The sequence below is a fragment of the Schistocerca serialis genome, chromosome 2 (genome assembly GCF_023864345.2).
Source record: "Schistocerca serialis cubense isolate TAMUIC-IGC-003099 chromosome 2, iqSchSeri2.2, whole genome shotgun sequence".
Taxonomy (NCBI): domain Eukaryota; kingdom Metazoa; phylum Arthropoda; class Insecta; order Orthoptera; family Acrididae; genus Schistocerca; species Schistocerca serialis.
In genome coordinates, this window is record NC_064639.1 from 240,422,065 (window position 1) to 240,431,318 (window position 9,254).

Here is a 9,254-nt window from a genome sequence, read left to right on the forward strand (position 1 = left end):
CAGCGTTCAGTCTGGAGCATAGTCCCGCTTATAAAATTCCTCCATGATCCCCTATTCAGTGCTAACATCGGTGCCTCTTCCGGTGTTAAGCCTATTACTTCAAAATCATTCTTAACTGAATCCAAGTACCTTCTCCTTGGTCTACCCCGGCTCCTCCTACCCTCTACTGCAGAACCCATGAGTCTCTTGGGTAACCTTGCTTCTCCCATGCGTGTAACATGACCCCACCATCTAAGCCTGACTGCTACATCTGTAGAGTTCATTCCCAGTTTTTCTTTGATTTCCTCATTGTGCACACCCTCCTGCCATTGTTCCCATCTACTAGTACCTGCAATCATCCTTGCTACTTTCATATCCGTAACCTCAACCTTATTGATAAGGTAACCTGAATCCACCCAGATTTCGCTCCCATACAACAAAGTTGGTCGAAAGATTGAACGGTGCACAGATAACTTAGTCTTGGTACTGACTTCCTTCTTGCAGAAGAGAGTAGATCGTAGCTGAGCGCTCACTGCATTAACTTTGCTACACCTCGCTTCCAGTTCTTTCACTATGTTGCCATCCTGTGAGAATATGCATCCTAAGTACTTGAAGCAGTCCACCTGTTCGCAACTTTGTTCCTCCTATTTGGCACTCAATCCGTTTATATCTCTTTCCCACTGACATTACTTTTGTTTTGGAGATGCTAATCTTTATACCATAGTCCTTACATTTCTGATCTACCTCTGAAATATTACTTTGCAAACTTTCAATAGAATCTTCCACCACAACTAAGTCATCCGCATATGGGAGACTGCTTATTTTGTGTTCACCTATCTTAATCTCACCCAGCCAGTCTATTGTTTTCAGCATATGATCCATAAATACACTCCTGGAAATTGAAATAAGAACACCGTGAATTCATCGTCCCAGGAAGGGGAAACTTTATTGACACATTCCTGGGATCAGATACATCACATGATCACACTGACAGAACCACAGGCACATAGACACAGGCAACAGAGCATGCACAATGTCGGCACTAGTACAGTGTATATCCACCTTTCGCAGCAATGCAGGCTGCTATTCTCCCATGGAGACGATCGTAGAGATGCTGGATGTAGTCCTGTGGAACAGCTTGCCATGCCATTTCCACCTGGCGCCTCAGTTGGACCAGCGTTTGTGCTGGACGTGCAGACCGCGTGAGACGACGCTTCATCCAGTCCCAAACATGCTCAATGGGGGACAGATCCGGAGATCTTACTGGCCAGGGTAGTTGACTTACACCTTCTAGAGCACGTTGGGTGGCACGGGATACATGCGGACGTGCATTGTCCTGTTGGAACAGCAAGTTCCCTTGCCGGTCTAGGAATGGTAGAACGATGGGTTCGATGACGGTTTGGATGTACCGTGCACTATTCAGTGTCCCCTCGACGATCACCAGTGGTGTACGGCCAGTGTAGGAGATTGCTCCCCACACCATGATGCCGGGTGTTGGCCCTGTGTGCCTCGGTCGTATGCAGTCCTGATTTTGGCGCTCACCTGCACGGCGCCAAACACGCATACGACCATCATTGGCACCAAGGCAGAAGCGACTCTCATCGCTGAAGACGACACGTCTCCATTCGTCCCTCCATTCACGCCTGTCGCGACACCACTGGAGGCGGGCTGCACGATGTTGGGGCGTGAGCGGAAGACGGCCTAACGGTGTGCGGGACCGTAGCCCAGCTTCATGGGGACGGTTGCGAATGGTCCTCGCCGATACCCCAGGAGCAACAGTGTCCCTAATTTGCTGGGAAGTGGCGGTGCGGTCCCCTACGGCACTGCGTAGGATCCTACGGTCTTGGCGTGCATCCGTGCGTCGCTGCGGACCGGTCCCAGGTCGACGGGCACGTGCACCTTCCGCCGACCACTGGCGACAACATCGATGTACTGTGGAGCCCCACGTGTTGAGCAATTCGGCGGTACGTCCACCCGGCCTCCCGCATGCCCACTATACGCCCTCGCTCAAAGTCCGTCAACTGCACATACGGTTCACGTCCACGCTGTCGCGGCATGCTACCAGTGTTAAAGACTGCGATGGAGCTCCGTATGCCACGGCAAACTGGCTGACACTGACGGCGGCGGTGCACAAAAGCTGCGCAGCTAGCGCCATTTGACGGCCAACACCGCGGTTCCTGGTGTGTCCGCTGTGCCGTGCGTGTGATCATTGCTTGTACAGCCCTCTCGCAGTGTCCGGAGCAAGTATGGTGGGTCTGACACACCGGTGTCAATGTGTTCTTTTTTCCATTTCCAGGAGTGTAATATCAACAGCAGTGGAGACAGCTTGCAGCCTTGTCTTACCCCTGAAACTACTCTGAACCATGGACTCAATTTACCGTCAACTCTAACTGCTGCCTGAGTATCTATGTAAAGACCTTTCATTGCTTGCAAAAGTTTGCCTCCTATTCCATAATCACGTAGAACAGACAATAACTTCCTCCTAGGAACCCGGTCATATGCCTTTTCTAGATCTATAAAACATAGATACAATTCCCTATTCCACTCGTAACACTTCTCTATTATTTGCCATAAGCTAAATATCTGGTCCTGACAACCTCTAAGAATGAGATTTTCACTCTGCAGCGGAGTGTGCGCTGATACGAAACTTCCTGGCAGATTAAAATGTGTGCCCGACCGAGACTCGAACTCGGGACCTTTGCATTTCGCGTGCAAATGCTCTACCAACTGAGCTACCGAAGCACGACTCACGCCCGGTACTCACAGCTTTACTTCTGCCAGTACCTCGACTCCTACCTTCCAAACTTTACAGAAGCTCTCCTGGAGAAGGTTCGCAGGAGAGCTTCTGTAAAGTTTGGAAGGTAGGAGTCGAGGTACTGGCAGAAGTAAAGCTGTGAGTACCGGGCGTGAGTCGTGCTTCGGTAGCTCAGTTGGTAGAGCACTTGCCCGCGAAAGGCAAAGGTCCCGAGTTCGAGTCTCGGTCAGGCACACAGTTTTAATCTGCCAGGAAGTTTCAACCTCTAAGAAGCCTAAATCCACACTGATTTTCATCCAATTTGTCCTCAACTAATACTCGCACTTTCCTTTCAACAATACCTGAGAAGATTTTACCCACAACGCTGATCAAAGAGATAACTCTGTAGCTGTTACAATCTTTTCTGTTTCCATGTTTAAAGATTGGTGTGATTACTGCTTTCGTCCAGTCTGATGGAACCTGTTCCGACTCCCACGCCATTTCAATTATCCTGAGTAGCCATTTAAGACCTGACATTCCACTGTATTTGATGAGTTCCGACTTAATTTCATCCACCCAGCCGCTTTATTGCACTGCTATCTACTGACCATTTTCTCCACTTCCTCAAATGTGATCCTATTTCCATGATCATTCCTGTACCATTGTACATCGAAATCTGAAACATTACTGATCGTATTTTCACTTACATTGAGCAACTCTTCAAAATATTCCCTCCATCTGCCCAAGGCATCACCAGGATTCACCAGCAGTTTTCCTGACCTGTCCAAAATACTTGTCATTTCCTTCTTACCTCCCTTTCGAAGACTGCTAATTACACTCCAGAATGGTTTTCCAGCAGCTTGACCCAAGGTCTCCAACCTGTTTCCAAACTCTTCCCAAGATTTCTTCTTGGATGCTGTAATTATCTGTTTGGCTTTGTTTCTTTCTTCAACATAACTTTCTCTGTCTACCTGAGTTCTAGTATGTAGCCATTTTTGATACGCCTTCTTTTTCTTTTTACAGGCTGCCTTGACTGTGTCATTCCACCAAGCTGTTTGCTTCATCCTACCTTTACACACTACTGTTTGAATTGCCCGCTCTGTTTATTGATTGGATAGCCACTGAATTGCTATTTATTTATTTAATGGTATAATAATAATTATTAAAAGGTGGCAATTTTATTTAAGCACCATTTTTTTTTACTCTTTCGATTGTTGCGAGTCAGCGATAGTGCAATGCTGGTCGCTTTGGAGAATACACATTTTATGAGAATTATTTGGTCCAGGAAACACTTCTGCAATTACGGTTGCGATTTAGACGGTATTCGCGTAATTGTACTGATTAAAAGTTATCGTTTCCGAAGGACGCAGGTTCGATTAAAGCTGTGTGCACTTTTTCGCGTATAATGAAAATATTCATAACACGTCGCGTAACAAAAAGAAACATGCGAATCACAATCGTGATCAAACGAAGAAAATATATGATAACATAAATGTTCTTCGCTGTTATTCAGGACAGGCTCAGATTAGATCTTGCAATTTTTAGTTATAGTAAATGACAAGACGTTACACTTGGGAGATATTTGTTTTGAATAACTTGTATTTACCTTCTCTCTCTCTCCTTTTTACAGCCTTTATACCTTCACATTGATTAAGGAACTTTTCCTTCTCTACCGACCAGTACGAGAACAAAATTCAGACTCAACAAAATGTCTTACATCGAATTATTACATGCTTAACCCTTAACAATCATATATAGTTTCGTAGTACAAACAATGCTAATTATTCCGTGCACTAGAAAGTCTTTGATACACTGAGCACAAAAATTAAAATAATGAAATTATAATTACATTTTTAATATCACGAATACTTCATTAAATCATGAAAATAAGGTTTGACATCGTCGTAATATTAATTTTCATCGTTGTAGCACTACATGTTCCAAGACATTCTTTGGCCACTTCTAGTACTGTACCTTGTCCATTCCTTTTCCAGTGACTGCAATTGACTACATTCAACTAACTGGTACCTTTCTGAGATCGCTCTTATGTACTTGTGTCTGATTTCCTTATCCTGAAGTTTCTCCGCTCTTATCCTCCTTCACATGGACCTGACCTCCTGCACTTTCGGCCTCACAATACCAATTTCACTGCAGATTAAATAGTGATCAGTGTCATCAAAGAATCCCCTGAATACACGTGTGTCCCTCACAGCCTTCCTGAATTCCTGATCTGTTATTATATAGTCAATGACAGATCTGGTTCCCTTGCCTTCCCAAGTATACCGGTGAATGTTCTTATGTTTAAAAAAGGAGTCTGTGATTACTAAGCCCATACTGGCACAGAAATCCAAGAGTTGTGCGCCCGTTCCTGTTGGCCTCCATATCCTCTCCAAATTTACCCATAACCTTTTCATACCCTTCTGTTCGATTTCCAATCCTGGTATTAAAATCACCCATGAGCAGAACACCGTCCTTGTCCTTTAATCTAACAACTACATCACTGAGTGCGTCATAAAAACTATCCATCTTATCTTGATCTCTCCCTTCACAATGCGAATATACTGACACAATCCTAATTTTCTTGCTAGACACTGTCAAATCTATCCACATCAGTCGTTCGTTTACATACCTTATTGCAACTACGCTGGGTTCCATTTCTTTCCTGATGAAAAGCCCTACACCCCATTGTGCTATTCCTGCTAGACCTTGTATTCTCCCACTTTGTCTTCTTTCTCACCCCTTACCCGAATGTCACTAACAGCTAAAACGTCCAACCCCATCTTACTTGCAGCCTCTGCCAGCTCTACCTTCTTCCCAGAGTAGCCCCCATTGATACTAAAAGCTCCCCATCTCGTTACCATTCGTTTGCCGAGTCGTATCTTAGGAGTCCCTGGTTTGTCAATTAGAGGTGGGACTCCGTCACCTCCAAAGGTCGGAGGCATTTTGCTCTGATTGATGCCAGCATCATATTTATAGTACCAGGGAAGCAGGTTGCTAGCCTTACTTGCCCCGGGTCCCATTGAGTTTTACCCCTAACGGTTGAGGGACTAACCGGTGGATTTGGTAGTCTTTGCCGTCTGAGCACAAAGGTGGCCACGACTCGGAATATGTCCGAGATGCCCAGCCTTATTCCAAAGTAACTGGTATCCCGCCTATCAGGACCACTTACTTGGCCACTCATACGTTGCCCGTGGTTCATGAACTAGGACATGATACCAGGAACCCACACCATGCACCACTATCAATATAAAACAAAATTCTGGGCAATATTTTGAATATGAGTCTTTCATGAAAAACTCCTTCAGATCAAAATCCAAACATTCCACAGTTTTTTCCAAAAACAGACTAAACTAAATGTAACATGAAAGAGTTCAAAATGTGGAGAAAGATAAAAAAGTAGAAATGGACACTGATGCTGAATAAAACGGGTGCAGAAGGTGCTGGCACTGAAAAATGGTGTAAAAGATGCAGCAAAATCACAGCTAGAGACGTTTATTTCATGATTTATCTGCGTGGTAAGTCTTTTTTCTTGGTCATCAGTTTTCTAAGTGGTCTGTTGGAGCCTGTCACGATTTCATCTGCAGTGCCAAACCTTTCATCTCAGAGTACCTCTTGCACCCGGCTTCCTCAATGATTTATTAGATATGTTGTAATGTTTATCTTCTCTACAGTGTTTTCTCTCTACAGATCCTTCTAATACCATGGAAGTTATCTGGAGCCAACTTTGATTCCAGTAAGTTATTTGGAGATCAGAAATGGAGAGAGTATCAGCCGAATGTTGAGTATTGCATACATTAGATATCAAAGCTTCCTGTCTTCCGCTAATGTGACGACTCTGAAAACGGTGGCAATACAGTCGCTCCTGCTCATTGACTCATTCTCTCCTACTGAAGCACGCAGGAGTGTAAGGCTAGACGTGAGTCCATACAGAATTTTAGTGCACGATCTTACTACTATAAAGCGAACCAAATGCCCAATTGTCAGTACCAGATGGCCTCTAACGAAGCTGTTTTGTGAGGCTGTGGAGTTTCTAAGACGAAAATAAAGTGGCGCAGTGTATACAACTATACATGTGGTCCATAAGAGGAAGAGTGATATCCGGGAAAAAATTCAGTACTACACATACAAATTTCATCCAATCCAAACAAAATTGCTGTATTCTTGTTCATTAAAACACCACCATGAGAAAACGTATGTGCTGTGTCAGACGAAAACTAGCCACAGAGCAACATCACTGTTATGTCCTGCTACCAAAAAGAGCTCTATTTGTGTATCCTTGTGTTCATGGTTACTTTAGTTCATGGTTCAAATGGCCTGATCACTATGGGACTTAACATCTGAGGTCATCAGTCCCCTAGAACTTGGAACTAATTAAACCTAACCAACCTAAGGACATCACACACATCCATGCCCGAGGCAGGATTCGAACCTGCGACCGTAGCAGTCGCGCGGTTCCGGACTGCAGCGCCTAGAACCGCGTGGCCACCACGGTCGGCTTAGTTTATGGGCTAATAGGAAGTTGAGTAGCTTATCGCCAATTTGAAAACTGCTGTAAATTTATTTTAATTATATTATTAACCATCTATAGTATACGCTTCACCTTCATGTCTCGCTAGCTTTTACTGTCGTCACGGATTCAGTAATGTGTCGAAAGTGTGTGAATGTCAACATAATTGTTGGACTTCCTCTGAATAGAGATTAACTTTTAAAGTGAACTTGCAGCAGTCTTCTAAAAAGTTCTGATCGTATACAGACATAAAAACATTTATACATATACATATGTACATACATACGTACATACTCCAGCATACATATGTATCTCATACATAAATGTACATATCCACATCCACATACGTATACACATATGTACACAGGATGGACCAGAACTCCACTGACAAACTTTCAGAGGTAGCTCACAGATACCTTCTGAGTATTTTAGTATGAGGGAGTCAGAGACTCTGACTGCTCGTCATAGAATCATCGCATTTCGTTTGTTTGCTTGCCCCAGTTAACTTTGTACCTGCATTATACTGAAACTAGTACAGAACAATGTCGATGGTATGCGCTGTATGTCTTGTTTGGAAACAAACTTGTTCCATTCTGTCACCATAATTGCTGTTGGAAACAATGGCGACCGCTTTATTCTTCGCCCTTTACCTTGCACAAAGCGAGGTGGCGCAGTCGTTAGCACATTGGACTCGCATTCGGGAGGACGAGGACTCAAATCCGCGTCCGATCATCCGGATTTTGATTTCCCGTGTTTTCCCTAAACCCCTCTAGGCAAATTCCGGGATGGTTCCTTTGAAAGGACACGAACGATACCCTTCCCCGTCCTTGAAAAATTCCGAACTTGCGATCGATCTTTAAAAACCTCAATATCAACAGGATGTTAAACGCTAAGCTCCCTTCCTTTTTTTTCTGCCTTGCATTCAGTCCTGCTCGGTACTGTCTTCGGATTGATTTCCGACAGTATTACTTGGGCCGATATGCTCCTCTTGTGCGGGTTCACTGAATGCAATGGAAGATCAGCACAACGACTCTGTGATGAGCTGTTCCTGCCAGAAACCACACTGCAGTACTTTTGCACCTGTAGTTTGCTGCATTGCTCTGTATTTTGTGTTTTACGTTTTGGTTATTTCTATTACAGGCCTTTTCATTGTTGTGAAGGTATTTTCACAGAAACAGTGGTACTTCTGGTAAGAAAGCCGAATAAATCATAATTAGGTTTCTACACTCTGTAACATGCTACCGGAGACCACAGTCGCTCATACAAATAATCAGGAAACATTCAGAAGCTCTAAAAGTCTGTCAGTGCAGTCCTCGTGTACCCTGCATGTACATGGTATCCCACCTAACTTTTCCACCTCATACATTTCCAAAATGAACCAAAATATGAAAAAAGCAATTGGCCAGGGATGTAGCTATGTCAGGGGATCACATAAGGGGCAGGAATGTACAGTCCCTAAAAGTAAGCAAATATCACTTTCAGCCCAAAGTTACATCTTTTAATGCCACATGTAAGTTTTTCTCCTAACGAAATGAAAATTAGAAGTAGTGATGGGTGACTTGTTTCACTGCTGTAACCTTATAGCTTCTGGAATAGACTAAGCAACGACGCCACAGATACTGCCGTAATGCTGTAATGCGGGTTGCCTGCACTGTCCTGGAGCCTGCTGTAGGCAAGCCTCCTTCCGCGCATGAAGTCTTCAACTGTGGTACTGTTGCTATCCTTTAAAATACTCGTATTTCAACAGGTATGACTTTTAGAATAGTGAAAATAAATCTACCGTCACTCACTGTACCTGTAGCTTTCATTTCCGTAGAAAAAATATATAAGGGGCATAAAAAAAGTGACGTATTGAAACTGATGTTTCTTTATATTTAAATGGGAACACAAATATTTGATTTAAGATTTGAAAAAAGCTGAAAATTTTACGTATAATATGATAAATTATTCAAGATAATAGCAAGGCTGAATGAAGATCTAATAAAAAATTTTTCTGTTCTAGTAGGGATTGCTTCGGAACAGAGGAGAGATAGA

General features: G+C 43.7%; 1 non-coding gene across 1 annotated transcript; it reads right to left on the reverse strand.

Moving 5' to 3' along the window:
* Window positions 1-2,647: 2,647 nt before the first annotated feature.
* On the reverse strand, window positions 2,648-2,722 carry Trnas-cga (transfer RNA serine (anticodon CGA)). The gene has a single exon. It is a non-coding gene; the product is annotated as a tRNA-Ser (tRNA).
* Window positions 2,723-9,254: the final 6,532 nt, after the last annotated feature.